This window comes from Vigna angularis, chromosome 7 (genome assembly GCF_016808095.1).
Source record: "Vigna angularis cultivar LongXiaoDou No.4 chromosome 7, ASM1680809v1, whole genome shotgun sequence".
NCBI lineage: Eukaryota > Viridiplantae > Streptophyta > Magnoliopsida > Fabales > Fabaceae > Vigna > Vigna angularis.
The window spans coordinates 30,530,320-30,546,619 of NC_068976.1; the positions used below are offsets into that span (position 1 = coordinate 30,530,320).

Sequence of the window (16,300 nt, forward strand, 5' to 3'; positions counted from 1 at the left end):
TGATGAATCAATATTTTCTCCTATTCACTTAACTTCTTGTACTAGATTTAATTAGGAAATTATGTTTAATTTGACCAATCTTTCCTAATTTTAATATTTGGACTTAATTTGATAAGTAATTCATATTTTAATTAATTTAATTATTTGAGCTTATTTATTTCCATTATCATTTTCAGTGCGAACTTTGGAATCATATTTTGGGATATTAAGAGAGCTACCACGTCATTCTCCACTCTCCACATCAGCATTTTAGTTTAAATTAAATTGTAATTTGGTTTTTATGACTTTTGGGTCAGATTTGGAAACAATGGACCATTTTTGGTAAATTAAGAAAGGCCCAAAAAGGGGCTGACCTAGGTTATTGAACCCATGTTGCAGCCACTACTCTTCCCATCTCCTTCATTCATTCTAGTTTTCATTTTTTAGCTTAGAGCTGCTAGTCCAGAGCTTCCATGGAGGTTCTCATTTTCGTTTTACTTCTCTTTTGTATTGAACTCACTTTTTATTAAATTGCAATCCCATTTTGAAGCTCATTTTTTGTTCTCTTGCTCATTTTCGATCTTCATTTCTTCTACTGTTCTTAGAATTTCATTTGACACTTGAATCAATTGATGCTGCTTCACTGAATTTGGTTTTCATTTTCACCTTGCAATTTTGCTTTTCTTTGTTGTTCCAGTTTCGTAATTCATTTTCTCTTTTGAATTTGTATTCTTGTATGAATTGTGTTTTCTGCCCTTCCATTTACATTCCAGTTATGTCTTATTGTCAAATTGGATTGTAAATTGTGTTCCAGATTCAATTTAGTGTTAGTTTTCATTTTTGTTTGCATTTTCTCTGCTTATGTTTTGTAATTCGTTTTGTAATGAAAGCTTAATTGTGTTGGGTTGGTGATTGGTGAAACTGCAATGTTTCCATGAGATAATTATGCTATTATTGTGATTCTGTGAATTTTTGTCTTGAATCGTATAATATGTTTTGCGCTTGCCGTTAGGTACACGCTTAGTTGCCTATTTTGTATTTAATTTTCGCTTAGTAGATTAGAACCGCATATACTTAATTTGTGGTAGAGCAAACCAATTAAATGTGTGCATTATGAAAACTGTATTTAGTCTTCGCTTAGTAGGCTAATCAATGTTGGATTAGGGTGAAGTAAGTGTATAATTATTGGTAATCGGGGATTGGAAGCATTGTAGGAGAGCCAATAACCAACATGTCCTTAATCAGTATTTTAATTCGTGTCTTTGTTAGTAAAACTGTCAAAATCATCCCTCCACCACATGTATGACCTATTGCCTAAACCACATTTGGTCTTTGAGAAACGACCTAGGAGTCAAATTAGTATGCATTAGTATATACTAGGAAGTGACAATCTTCCTTGCCCGACTTTATAGTTCAACAATCATGCTCATCTTCTCTTTCTCCACCTTACCAAGCTTGTTAGACATTTTTTCTTTCCCAACCAAGCAGTTATTGAAGTATTGCATGATCGCCATGTAGTGAGCTATTATCACTTTCGTGGATTCGATATAACCTTTAGGACCCACCATCTTCATCAACTCGATGTCATATTAAGTTGGAAAGTTTACCCCATGTTGGTGAATATGATCGCCATGCATTCGGAGATGCTACGATAAAAGGGCTTCAGGGATCAATGTTGATACATGATCCACAAGATTAAGGGAACCACCACCCGTGGTTTTGAGCTTGGGAAATGCCTTGGAGGAGGAGGATGACGAAAAGGCACAAGAATTTGGCTCTTTTGTTGGGTGAACACAAATTGAACCAAACCACCTTGAGGGCAACCCACAACGAAAGTTTGGACAATGCTTTTAGGTGGCAATAGCCCCTCAGTAGTAGAAACGCCGTTGTTAGTAATGATGATGGTGTCACGGGGAAAGTCGGTGGCTTTCAAATCCACCATAGGTGGCACAATAACAAAAGGAACATTTGTTTCAGTGACAAGGGCAATTGACGATGACCCAACATGGATATTTTGCTTTTTAGAAGGAGGACGAGTAGTCAGTCCAACGGTAGAATGAAAGGCCTTGTACTCAAACATATCTGACATGATTTCTACAAATGAAAAGAAAAGTAAGGAAATTAACCATTAGGGAAACATATTAAATAAACATTGAACTTACCATCAAAACATGCCTTGGGGTCCTTAGCATCTGGGACACAAATCATTTTTTGACAACTAATTGCTCAAGGTAGCTTGTTGAGAAGCCTGACCCATTTCTTTTCCTAAACACTTAGTAAGTTTTCCCGTGCAGATGTGAAATTATGGGGGCAACCCGAGTAGAGATGAAACCCTTGTTGATGAGTACGTGGGTTTCGGAAGAAATGGAGCTTGGCCTTGGGAGTCAAGGACAACGGTTTAAAAAAACGAGATTTGAAATTCTTAAAGGATTGTGTATATACATAAAAGAGTGAACTGTATTAAGTGTTGATAGGGGAAGATATGTTAAAGCTAAACCCACATATCCCATCTGTGTTTTTGATGATGACAACAACATAAATGCTTTAATAGTTTCTTGCACACGTTGCTGCTTATATATTTGATTGTGCTTGAACTATATATTATGCATATTCGTTGTGATTATATCTGTGACTATATCTATGATATGCATACTCATTGGTTTTGAATGATAAAACTCTCTACACCCTGTATATCTGGATGAATAAATTGTTTACACAACTTATAAAATCTGTTTCAATTCATCTTATATCAGTACATTATTAAATATGGCAAACTAATAGTTTTAACCGATTACATTATGTGGATAATCGATTAAAACTCGTGTCTTTGCTTATACTTGATTACTGAGTGCATTGATGAGTTTTGAATGAAAACGTTTTCAAATTTGCTTAAGTATGGTACTTAACCGATTACATTATTTTCTTAATCGGTTAAAACACGTATGCTTTGAAAACCTGTTTTTCGATAAGTCATAACTACCATAACGATCATATTTTTAAATGATATGACTTGTATTAATTACATAATTGATTACATGCAACGCTTAATCTGTTAAATGCGTTTAATGTAATTCTGTTAAGAAAGTATTAATTGCTTAATCGATTAATTTGCGTCAATACTGTTATATCTCTAAATAGACACATAGCTCTTTGCATTAAACCATTTTTTAAGCATAACTTTCATATATGATAAAGTTTGTTGAGTTCTTAATTGCAGGAGTGTCTTTTCTCCAAGAATCAAGAAGTTCATTTGGAAAGAAATCATATCAAGGATTCTTGAAGAGTTGTTGTACTTTAAAAGTCTGATTAATCTGCGCTGTGAGGTGTTCTTTTGGAAGATCAGAGTCATTTGCAATCATTTGTGATTGTGGTTTTCTTGTTGTTGCTGGCCAGGAAGAGAACTTGTGGAGTTCTAATGACTTTGAGTGTGGTATCTCAAAGAGGTTGCAAGAAGATGATTGTTCTTTCTGTGTGTTTACTATAGTAGATTTGAAGTTAGAGAGGAAAATACATTGAGAGGGTTATCTCTATATTTCTTATTGTAGAACTCAATCTATATAGTGGAATCCTTTTAATCTCAAGTTGATTAAAATAAGACTGAATGTAGGCTTTGGCCGAACCAATATATATCTTTGTGTGAATTTCTCTATCCCTTTACTCTTGCATTGTTATTCATTCTTTATCACTTGCATTCCAAGAAAGGTTCAAAGATTTTGAAAACAGTTTTAAAATAACAATTTTTATAAAACAAAACCAATTCAACCCCCCTCTTGGTTAAGAAACTTGACTTACTATTTTATACAATTGGCACTAGAGTTGGGAATTTGAATTTTGTTCAAGTTTTAATCGATTTGATTTTCAGTAAAATCGATTACTTTGATCCTGATGGCTAATATTTCTCTGACAGTGAGTAAGAGTGAAATTAATGAGGATTTCTTGAATGCAACTATTAAAGATATGATTAGTTCTATCATTAACAATTCTTATGAGTTTTTTAAGACAAAAGTATCTTGGAAATCAATTCAAGGGAAAGAAAGAACCATCAACATCCTACGATCGGAGGATAAAGAATATGATCTGATGGCATAAAGGTTCACAAAATTCCTGTTGAACAAATGGAAAATTGACAACAATTCTGAGGAAGATCTGAAGCTTGTTAGAGACCAACATCTGCAGCAAACAAATTTAAGTATGATGGTCAAATCAAATCCTGTTGAAACGTGTGCAGAACAAGGAGAAAAGCAAGCTATGTTGTATTTGGACAGTGGATGCTCCAGACACATGACAGGAGATTCAACAAGATTCATCAGCAAATCATACAAGACAAGTGGTCACGTCGTCACATATGAAAACAATAACGAGGATAAAATCGTGGGTATCGATAAAATTCAAGCACCCTCTTCATACGTTATTGAAAATGTCTTGCTTGTTGATGGATTAAAATATAATTTGCTTAACATTAGCCAATTGTGTGACAAAGGTTTAAAAATTACATTCGAGCCTAATCATATTGTTTGATATGTCATGCTACTATCAATAACTTGCTTTGATTGACAAAAGATGTTATAACATGTCATGTTACTATTATATAAATACAATAACATTTAAGTATCATTTTATTGTTAAATAAAAAAATATTGTATATAATATTTAAATATTAAAGTGGAACTACATTAGTAATCCAACTCATTATACATGAAAAAGAAAAAAATTATCCAAGGATAGATTTACAAAGGATAATTTCTCAGCTTTATTCCTATCATAATTAAATAGAAATTTCACATTAAAAATGTAATTTTGGAAAACATTTCTAGTTTTTCCCATCAACACATTTATTAATAATTAATGTGATTGAGAACGTTCTTGAAAGTCAATTTAAAAGAGTTGAAAATACTCATGGAATAAACTTTAATCAATTGGCAAAAAATGCTCATCTCTAATCGGGAATAACAAGATAATGTGGAAAACATAATTTAGAATAATTTAAAAAATGTTTTAGACGATTTTCAAATTAAATAATCCCAAAATCACTTTTAGAAAGAGTAAAATAATCCTTTTAAAAATTATGATGATGCATTTAAAAATTATTGGGGTGCACGATGTAAAAGTCTATCCTAAGTTCATACATGATTTCTAGGCCCAAGTTTTATACCAGGCTGAGTGTTGGAATTTCGTAATCTACCCTTCCGGTTTCTCCTGTTCCGTTCATCCGTCTCACTGTATCTCACTGTTTCTCCGCGTAGCTTTCGTTGCATCATATCTCAAAGTGTAACAAATTTCTTCCTCTAAACTTCAACATTCTCTTTCTACCTAACGTCTCTGTCTCTCTCTGATGCTATTGTTCATGTACAATTGCTGCAAACGCCCCTATCACCATGAAATAGACCTTAACGGTTAGTGTCTCTGTTTTCCACTCCTACCCTCGTCTTAATTTCCCATTTCCATTTCCAAAATCAAAGTTTTTTTTTCATTTTCAGCAAATGGGTGTGGGTTGTCTCTATTTTTTTCATTCGTTAGATCTCATAGCCTCATACCGTTGTCACCATTCCATTACAGTGACCCAACTGTGAAGTTTCCACTTTTTTTGTTTTATTTTCGATTTGGTGTTCTTTTGCAGCTGGGAAGCGTCGCAATCAACCGGAAATTCATGACATTTACTCATGTGACAATGGAATCGGACGAGTACGCCAATGCAGCCTTTGAGACGGCCCATAACTGCTGATTGTGCTCTAATGAACCACAACTCGTATTCTTGCTCTGGAAGGTAACGTTGGAGGCTCTGATTTGTGTTGGTAGCTCCTAATTGTATATCATGCATGTTTTTCTCTACTTTTGTGGCTATGGAAGAATAAAAATCGATAAGTTCTGTGTACGCATCTCGTCATGGTGAATGATCACTGTGGTTTGTGTCATTGTGCTAGTTAATGATTCGGATAACTGCAGCTTGTGCACATATGGATTTTGTATGTCTCTGAATATGAGGTTCTATTTTCAGCCCAAGTTCCAGGGACTACACAGGATCATTTGCAAGTTTTTAACATTGAAACAAAAGCAAAGATGAAATTACATCGGATGAAAGGACAGGCGTAAATCTGTCAATGATTTAGAATTAGATATGGTCGAGGTTTTTAGTTATTGTTGTAGAACATTGCATGTCGGTGGCTAAAGGACCAACTGTGGTCAATGTGATCCACAATCACAACTTTATGTAGTTGTGGCGGCCACCACAGCAAGCAGATGCTGTGGCTGCATCACGTGATGTGGTTTGCAATTTAAATCCATGAATCTTACCTTATAAGAATCTATTTCGTAGAGTGTGTTGGGATGCATATGTGATTATTAATTATCATGTGTTTGATGTTTCAATTCCTTCAGGTTGTCTTTCGGAAGTGGATAACTCCAAACACGCTAGGAATTGTCACTCGGACGGCTGTATATCATTGGTCAGTTGAGTTTTCATAATTTTCTATTACTTCTCATATGTTTTAATTACCTGTTTTCCATATAGAATTCTATTTTCTAATTTGACATTTGAACATCTTATACACCAATTTCATGCTATGCACTAGAACTTTTTATCGTGTGTTTGGATAGGGCATATTAAAAAGGTAATTCATTTTTTTTTAGAGAATGTGTAATGCTTTATGACGAAATATGTTGTTTGGGTAAGGAATTTTGAAAGAAATTGAAATTCTAGAATTTCATTAGATTAAGTGGATTACTTAAAATTAAAGAATTTCAAACTCTACATGGAAAGAAAGAATTTGAAATTCTCCATATTCTCAAGTTCATATTTTGGTCTTTGTAGTTTTGATTGTCTTGCCCAGGTCAACTTGGCCTAATTAAGTTTGACTTGGTTTTGACCCGATGTCTTTGGCCAACAGAAGCCCAACCTGACTCAACTAAACTTAACCTTATTTGTCTCGGTATACCTGGGCCCAATTGACCTATACCCAACCTAGACTGGACCTAACCGAACTTGACTCGAGATGGACCTAGCCTAATTAGGCCAACTTGAATCGACTTGAGCTCAAACAAACTCAACTCAACTCAATCCGATTTGATTTGGTCTTGATCGAACTAGGACCCACCTTGGCCAAGCCCAACTAAACTAAATGTGGGTAGACCCTAACTCAAATGAATGTGGACCCATCCCAACTTGACATAGTGTGCTTTGCCCTGACTTGGCTCAATCTGGGCTACAAAAGATTATCAATATTGATATTTTTGAATTTAGAATTTTTAACAATTTTTTGATATTTAAATAATTTTTGGAATTTGGTTGTAATTGAAATACTTTACCAAACAAGAAAATTAAAATTCACTAAATTTGAATTGCCTTATCTAAACAAAACATTGAAAAATGAAACAATGTGAAATGACATTAATTCAAATGTAATGTATTTGAATGTCTTAGAAATTGTGAAATTCCTACCTAAACACAAGGTTAGGTTTTTGTATTTAATATCTTTTCCACTCTTATATTCTAGGTGATAGTGAACCAATGAAGATTTTTGGTTTTAGAAATTCCTTCTGTCAGCATATTAATGGTCTGCAAACGGTTGGCAATCTATTTGACTGGCCATTTGTAAGAATGACGTTCATTCATCCCTTAAAATGTAGGAACTAACTAGAGGGGTATCTTATCTATCTTCACTTGTTCTCCTAGGTAGACTTGTTTTACAAACATGTTATGATTATATGGTGATGAAAATCTACGAATTAACTTATACTTCACGATTTACATGTCAAAGCACTACGATTTACAAAATATTAATGTTTCTTTTGTAATTAGAAATTTGATATACATTTATCATCTACTTGGAAACCTTTAAGTGTTTTAACACCTTTAAGATATGTAAATACCTCAATTCTCCCCCTTGTGCCTAGAGTTTATGGAACTTATGCATGGAAAATGTGGGTGACCTAACAATAGATCTAAGATAGACTTTGGTAGCATTTTAAAATTTGGGTTTTGGACCTAATTCAATGTCACAAAATCAACTATTAAGGTGAGGACTACTCAAGCTTAATAAGCACTAGTTACCATTTACTATTTAGGTCATATCTCCTGGGGATGTCAGAGGCTACTGATAGGCATAGAGACAGTGATAGGAAATGGAATGTATATTTTAGGAGAAAATTTATTAATAAAAAGTAGTTAGAGGGGAGTTTGTGTCAGGGCAGGGGTGAGCCTTTATGAGAGAGTCTTTATATAGGATGAAGGGCGGTTGTGTGGGGTAGTTTTCGGAGTGTGTATAGTTCACAGGAACTTCCGTCCTGTGGGAAGGGAAGCATCGTCCATTGTAAACAAATACCTTGGTTTCTTTTTTTCTGATTCACTGTGAGAGTGATATCATGAGGAACATTTAGGAAAGGTGGTGTGTTATCTTGTTTTTTGGGTCGTGGAACATAACAATTTGATCTGACCATGGAGAATTATGGAGAATAGAATGAATGCTATAGAGAAATGGGCCAGCGAACAAGAGAGGGCTATGACAGCGGTACAAATGGATATCATGAAAGATAGTTTGCAAGAAATCAGTGCTGCTGCGTCATTCCAAGAAAGCCGATAAAAGCCTGGAAGGGGTTAAAATTCTATTAATGATGGAGGAAGGAGGGAAGAAAGATCTGTACACAATAACAGATTCGATGAGGAAGGGGAAGAAGTCCAGAGACATTGGATGAAAAGGGTGGAATTACCTACATTTGAAGGGAGTGATCAGTTAGGGTGGATTTCAAGGTAGAAAAATTCTGAGGTGCAGAATGTCACTCCAAGGGAAAAGTTAGGCTTGGCCTTCATCATTATGGAGGGGAATGCAAGTCACCGGTTTAAATTCTGGAAACAAAAAACAAGACATCCATCTTGCGAAGATATGGCAACTGCGTTGAATAGGAGATTTGGAGGCAAGGACCGCAACACAGTTTTTGAACGTTGGCAGCAATAAGGCAAAATTATAAAGTAGAGGATTACATCCAAGAGTTTGAATTGTTGGTGTCACAAATTCTGCATATTTCTGAACAATAGTTGTTGGGGTATCTCTTTGCTGGTTTACAAAATAAGATACGCAGCCAGACTAGGCCACATGATCCGAAATATTCAATTTTGGCCATGGAAATTGTTAGGTTCCTAATTTGGGAACCTAATCAAGAACTCTCTTTCTCACCAAAAGACACAAGAAAGATAGAAAAAACTGAATATTATTCACAGAAAGAATGTTCTGTACAACTGAATACAGAGGCTTAACCCTCTTCACAGGTCAATACCTGTCAACAAAGATCTCTCCAAAAAAGTCCCTTCTAACTATCCAAACAATCTATTTATACAGTTCCTCTACCTTCTATCCTAATCCCATTTCCCATTATATCCTTATATCCCCAAATACCCTATATCCTAACATTACACCCCGTTGCAGAACAAACTTGTCCTCAAGGTTGGAAACGAAAAACTTGATCTCCTGGCTCCTCTTTATAATCTTGTTATTCTAGGAAGGGAACCCACTGATTATGCCCTCCAATTCAAATCAGGAGGCTTGGGTGGTGGTCGAGATGACATACAGAATTTATTGGATGCCCTCCAATTCTAGTCAGGAGGCTTGGTGGTGGTCGAGATGAGATACAGACTTTATAGGACCCTTTTCGTGTTTGCATTATTTCCTTGAAAGTGAGGAGCTTCTTATCCTTCCCTGTAAAATAACTTCTTCTACCGTTGGGCTCTCTTCTTCCTATCTTTATACCATTCGGCTTTCTTCTCCCCATCTTTATACCGTTCGGTTTGCTTTCCCACGCTTTTCGACCGTTTGGTTTTCTTCTCCCTGTCTTTATACCGCTCGGCCTGCTTTCCCATGCTTTTCTACCGTTCGGTTTTCTTCTTCCTATCTTTATACCGCTCGACTTGCTTTCCCATGCTTCTCTACCTTTCGGTTCCTCCCCTTGACTTCAACCGTTCGGTTATCGTTCCCTTCAACTGTTCGGCTCCAATAACCTCTTCTACGTTCGACTCAATTCCCACTATCTATATACCGTTCGGCTCTCTTCCCACTATATTTATACCGTTCGGCTCTTTATCTATCGAACCGTGCAACTTCATCGCTTTTGGCTGAATAGGGCCTCCAACCAAGAGAGTGGACAACTCCGTCTGCTTCAGGTCTAATTCTATCTCAGACCGCTCGACAACCTCACCTGGGATATTGCGCTTGACCTCGGACCACTCAACAACCCTGTGTTATAGCGATCGGCCTCGCACTGTGTCCACTGACCGCTTGTTCGTCCCCAAGACGACTGGTCTTCTATGTCCTTGGACCGCTCGGCAAATCTCGATCGGCTTGAGTTATAGCGATCGGCCTCGGACTGTATGCACTGGCCGCTCGTTCCTCCCCAAGTCGACTGGTCTTCTATTTCGTCTGACCGCTCGGCAACTCTCGATCGGCCTGTGTTATAGCGATCGGCCTCGGACTTTTCGGCTAATCCCGTTCGGTCTGGTCTACAGTACTTGGCCTCGTACCGCTCGGTAACCGCTTCTCGCGTTCGTCCCCTAGATGACTCGTCTTCTATCCCGCTCCCTTTCCTTACCTTTTCGCCTCCCTGCACATACTCTTCCCCCGTCGCCATCTGTTTCGATGCCGCCAAACGCTCAACAATGGTTCCAAACCTTATCACCAGGGCCTCCTTCAAGCCATCCCAGGAACGATTCTTGGCTTTCTCCTTCCAGGCTCTGAACCAGTAGACCGCGTTGCCCTCCATGCTTATGTCCGCGAACCGCACTTTCTCCTCCTCCGCTACTCCTTGAAGCTCGAAAACCCTCTCCGCCCTATTGATCCAGTTTAACGGGTCCAGCCCTTCGAAAGCGGTTAATTCAACCCTTTTCCGCCATTGATTCTGCACCTCCTGGTGATCGCCACCGTGATTGTGGGTTTGGGTCCCACCGTAATCGCCACCCACTCTCCCTCCAATATCCTCCTCGCACCGTCGCTGGTTCCCTTTGACAGAAGCCTGTCGCTGGTTCCCGTTTACGGAAGCCTGACTTCCACCTGATTGTTCGTCGTTGTTGTGAGCCCGCGCCCCCATCATCCTCATTATTTCTTGCAAATCTTTGTGTATTACAGCATAATTTTGGCGTATTGCAGCATAATCTTGGCGTATTGCTGCATAATCTGGTCGTAGCTCCCCTGTCTGCGCCTTCATTCTATCAACCGCAATTTCCTTCACCCGCACACGATTCCGGCGGTGTCTCAATCCGGCAGGTCGGACCAATTGTTAGGTTCTTAATTTGGGAACCTAATCAAGAACTCTCTTTCTCACCAAAAGACACAAGAAAGATAGGAAAAACTGAATATTATTCACAGAAAGAATGTTCTGTACAACTGAATAGAGGCTTAACCCTCTTCACAGGTCAATACTTGTCAACAAAGATCTCTCCAAAAAAGTCCCTTCTAACTATCCAAACAATCTATTTATACAGTTCCTCTACCTTCTATCCTAATCCCATTTCCCATTATATCCTTATATCCCCAAATACCCTATATCCTAACAGAAATTGTTTGTGATGTGGAGGATTCAATGAAAGATGCTAGATGAGGGAGAGGAGTATTATACCGAAATAACAACTCCAATTTTCTGTATCAAGGAGGGACAAGAGTAGTGTCACGTACAAAAGCCTTTAAAGGAGTAGGAAGTTCGCAGGTTGCTTCCAATAATGATAGCAATGTGAGGAAAGAAAGGAATGGAACAACATATGGTTCAAATATAGGAGAAAACTCAGCAGGAGGCCTGAGGAATCGAGGATCAAGAGGATTTCCCTATCCCGAGTATTAGAAGGAGGGAGGAAGGTAGGTGTTTCCATTATGGAGGGGCTTATAGTCCAGACACCATTGCGAAGAAGTTGAGGATCATCATCTTGGTGAAGAAGAGGAGGCGGGTGAGGTAGGAGGAACAGTGGGAAAAAGGACTACATTTAAGAGTAACTGAGAGAGCTTGAGAACTCTCCTCATATGTTGTCATATTTATATTATAGGATCCTGATACAATATGTATAGGGAAGATCATAGATCAATCATAGATACTTAGATACAAAGATAGGTATGACTAGTAAGTATATAGCATTTTCCGAAGCTTGGAACAGATAAAATCAATTCAATGTTCCCTTAATGATTTTGTTAACATATATGCAAGTTGATCATTAGATCTAACAAACTTAATACAAATTTCCTTCTTCTATTTTATTTGCTGTAATCTCTATACATGACCCAATTGTTGTTATATAGTTTCTTTATTAATTATTTTAGTATTTACTATCTGTAGGTGCTGGAAATTAATCTTGTGACGTTTCCAAATGTTGCTGATGCTACATTAGCTAATGGCATGTTTAGTCATTACGATCATCCATGAATTGCTCATCTTTGTGAGAAGGCCGGCCTTTTCATTCGGGCCCTTCAGGTCCGTTGCTTCTATTCTTATGTCTGATTGTTATTTCATGACACAATGTTCCTTGAACTTGCACAAATTGGTAAAACTGAAATCTGAAGTTTACTGAGAAACTTATATCATTTGGTTTGAAGAAATGTTTTTTTGGTTGTTTCTTTTTTTACATTTGATTACAAAAATTTCACTTTATTTTCATTTACTTCCCTGATTTCAAAAGCTTATGGGAAACTGTGAAAACGTAAAATTTTGTAATAAAAACAGAAAACTGTGGAATCAAAAGTTTTAATGTTTCTTATACAAACTCTGAAACGTGATTACATTCTGTAATTAAAAATGAAAATGGAAAACACATTCTCAAACCAAACAATTCCTTAAAGTTTGAACGATTATTAACAATTTTAAGTGCAGATTGAAAAGCATGAGCTTCTTGAGATGAGGCGTGTAGCTTATATTTATAAAAAAGCTGGAAGATGGAAGCAGTTTATTGCTTTGTCAAAAAGGGAAAATCTTTACAAGGACTGCATGGAAACTTGCTCCCAATCTGGTGACCGTGAACTCTCAGGATTTGCTTGTTTACTTTATTGAGCAGGTCTATTTTCTTATTCCTTTCCTTGAAATACCACTCTGCTATTCCTTGCTATATGTATAGTTGATTCTCAGTTATAAATTTTTTCTTAGTTTTGTAGTCATGTAAATGCATTCTGATTAGGATTTCACAAAAAATTTGTTCGTCTAATATCGTATATAAATATTCATCAACTATTATCAATGTTCTATTTGTGCTGGTTAGTTTCCCTGTTGCCTTTCACTGATAAGTTTGGGTTATTTTATTTTACTTTCCATATGTGACTCACGATATGATACATGTATTAGATACGACATGTATTTAACAATATATATACATATTGAAAAGTTTACAAAAATTCTTAAAAACATGATAAATATATAATTGCTATTGTGTGAAAATAAAATCATATACATTAAATGTTGTGAAAGTTAAAAATTTTAAATTATTTGTTATAATAAAAGTACTATTAATTTATAGATTAGATACTTCATTAATAAGTATCGGTGCTCCAAATTGAAGTATCGGTGCCTCAAATTGAAGTATCGAGGCATCATAGCTTTTCATGTTATCTTTTTCGTTAGTTCCATGAGTTACAAATGGTTGGAAGTCTCACATCGATTAGGGTTAAGTCTAATTTAGTATATATAAGGAGTGCAAACATCATCTTACAAGCCGATTCTATAGGATTGAGTTAGACTTAAAGTTCACTTCCTAACATGGTATCAGAATCAGATTCTGATCCTAGGACTTGTGAGCCGAAGGTTCGTGTTGGTGACTACTGGCTTAGATGAGTCCCTATAATGAAAGTCTTCTTGATGGAGGTTAGGCAAGTGTGTCCCTTTGAGATGAACGGTAGTTCAAGTAGGGGTACTCGTGGTTAGTGAAAGTGCCAATGTGAAGGGACTTATACTTGAGGGGAAAATTGTTGGGAATCCAAGTGTGAGCTTAAGTCCTACATTGAGCAAAAGTGAGAAAGTTAAATATCATATACAGATGAAGATCCATAAACCCTTTCATAAATATTTATAAATGTTGTGAAAGTTAAAAATTATAAATTATTTGTTATAATAAAAGTACTATTAATTTATAGATTAGATACTTCATTAATAAGTATCGGTGCTCCAAATTGAAGTATCGGTGCCTTAAATTGAAGTATCTAGGCATCATAGCTTTTCGTGTTATCTTTTTTGTTAGTTCCTTGAGTTACAAATGGTTAGAAGTCTCACATCGATTAGGGTTAAGACCAATTTAGTATATATAAGGAGTGTAAACTTCACCTTACAAGTCGATTTGATAGGATTGAGTTAGACTTAAAGTTCACTTCCTAACATGGTATCAGAGTCAGGTTCTGATCCTAGGACCTGTGAGCTGAAGGTTCGTGTTGGTGACTGGCTTAGACGAGTCCCTATATTGAAAGTCTTCTTGATGGAGGGTTAGGCAAGTGTGTCCCTTTGAGATGAACGGTAGTTCAAGAAGGGGTACTCGTGGTTAGCAGAAGTGCCAATGTGAAGGGACTTATACTTGAGGGAAAAATTGTTGGGAATCCAAGTGTGAGCTTAAGTGAAAAAGTTAAATATCATATAAAGATGAAGACTCAAAATTTAGACCAATTTAGAATATATAAGTGGAATCACCTTACAAACCAATTTTATAACCAATTTTGTAAGATTGAATTAGATTTAAAATTGACCTCCTAAAACACTAATCCAAACACTTCTTCAAAATTCTGAAAGATGGTCTATGTTTGAACAGATCTCATTACATTGGTGATTGTCATGACAAAAGAAAACAATTGTAAATTGTCTCAGCACTTTTTCTTATGTGAAAAACCTTTTCCCTTTTTTTATGGTAAAACGTAACCGATATTTTAGGATGGAAGATGCCCTTTTAAAGAGTTATTTGTCAGTACAAATTAAATCATAGAAAATTACATAGGATGCACTGTTTTTATTCTATAAAAAATTGTGTTGGATAAAATAGTAAAGACTCGATTTAACCAGAACACTAAACTTCAATGTTTTAGTTCTTCACACTCTCAAATTAGGAAGGGTTAAATATGTTTTTAGTCCCTAAACTATTGGCCGTTTCTGGTTTTAGTCCATCTTTCAAAATAAGGTACAATTTGGTTTTCATTCTTTTCGAAACTTTGGTTTTAGTCCTCGAAAACTAACGCCGTTAAAAATGTGCTGATGAGTCTAACGTCTCTGTCCACGTGTTCTTACAGTTAAAATGCAAAGTTAATCCAACATTGGTAAAGTTTGGTTTATTAGTTTCATTGGAAAGTGTTGTGTAAAGGATTTGAGCAAAGACGAGGTCGAAAGAAGGTTCAAGCTTGGATATCACCTTGTTGGGCATTGGTGGAGTTGGCCACGTAAGTTCATTGTCGTCTTTGTTTTGGTTTAAAATGATGGATGGATTTAGGGATATAGGGTTTTGTTGTAGGGTTTTGTTGTAGGGTTTTGGTTTCGAACTTAAGTTTCTTTCTTAATCACTTTTGAAGGGAAATGAAAGGTGATAGAGGAGGTTGCACACCAAGGAGCATAGGTTCTGGAATGTCCCAAACATGTGGATCCTCTCACTTAGCTTCAAAAAACTGTGATTGTGGGAAAAATTGTTGTTGTTGAAGGCAACTACATTGAAGAACAAAGGGAAACTATTTTATAGATGTAGAAATTGGGCAGTAAGTGAGAATAAAAGCTTTATTTATTGTGTTGAAGATTGTATTGGTGATTTGTAATTTTCATTTGCAGAGTAATTCAAGCTGTAACTTCTTTGAATGGATTGATGAAGGAGATTTCGAAATGGAAGGAAGCTTACAAAGGAAGAGTGAAGAAGTTGAAGTGTGTATTGAAAATGTTGTGTTGAATCTAAGGAAGAAGAAGGACAAGTTGAAGAAGAAATTAGAGTAAGAGAGAAAAATTTCAAAATGATGTTGGTGTTTTTTGTATTGTCATGGGCATTAACAACTATGTTTTGTATTCTGTTTGTGTTGAAGGTAAATTGTAATTAGATAGATAATGTTGTGGATGTACTTTGAAGTTTGAAATTGAATAAAATGTGGAAGTTCAGTTCAATTGTGCCCTGATGGTTGTGTTATGTGCATTTGTGTTATATATTGATCATATTAGCAGCTTGGTCCTTTTGTCATGTTGGATTCATCTTGGATTGCTGCTGCATATAAACTGCTAAAGCAGACAGCAGAATTGTGAAAGTATAAGTATAACCTCCAACTTATGGCAATTCGAAACCAGCTTTTACAATGCAGACTGTGCTCTTGTTTGTAAACCAAGCTTTTACTACCAATTTAAGATGTAATGTGATGCAATAAAC

General features: G+C 36.2%; 1 long non-coding RNA gene across 2 annotated transcripts; it reads left to right on the plus strand.

The window, feature by feature from the left end:
- Positions 1-5,148: 5,148 nt before the first annotated feature.
- LOC108337469 (uncharacterized) lies at positions 5,149-16,028 on the plus strand. 2 transcript variants are annotated; one of them, XR_001832912.2, is made up of 8 exons: positions 5,149-5,372; positions 5,597-5,743; positions 6,355-6,422; positions 12,280-12,414; positions 12,811-12,991; positions 15,195-15,341; positions 15,471-15,650; positions 15,721-16,028. It is a non-coding gene; the product is annotated as an uncharacterized LOC108337469 (long non-coding RNA). The 2 variants fall into 2 exon arrangements; XR_008250776.1 differs by having other exon boundaries at positions 12,811-15,341.
- Positions 16,029-16,300: the final 272 nt, after the last annotated feature.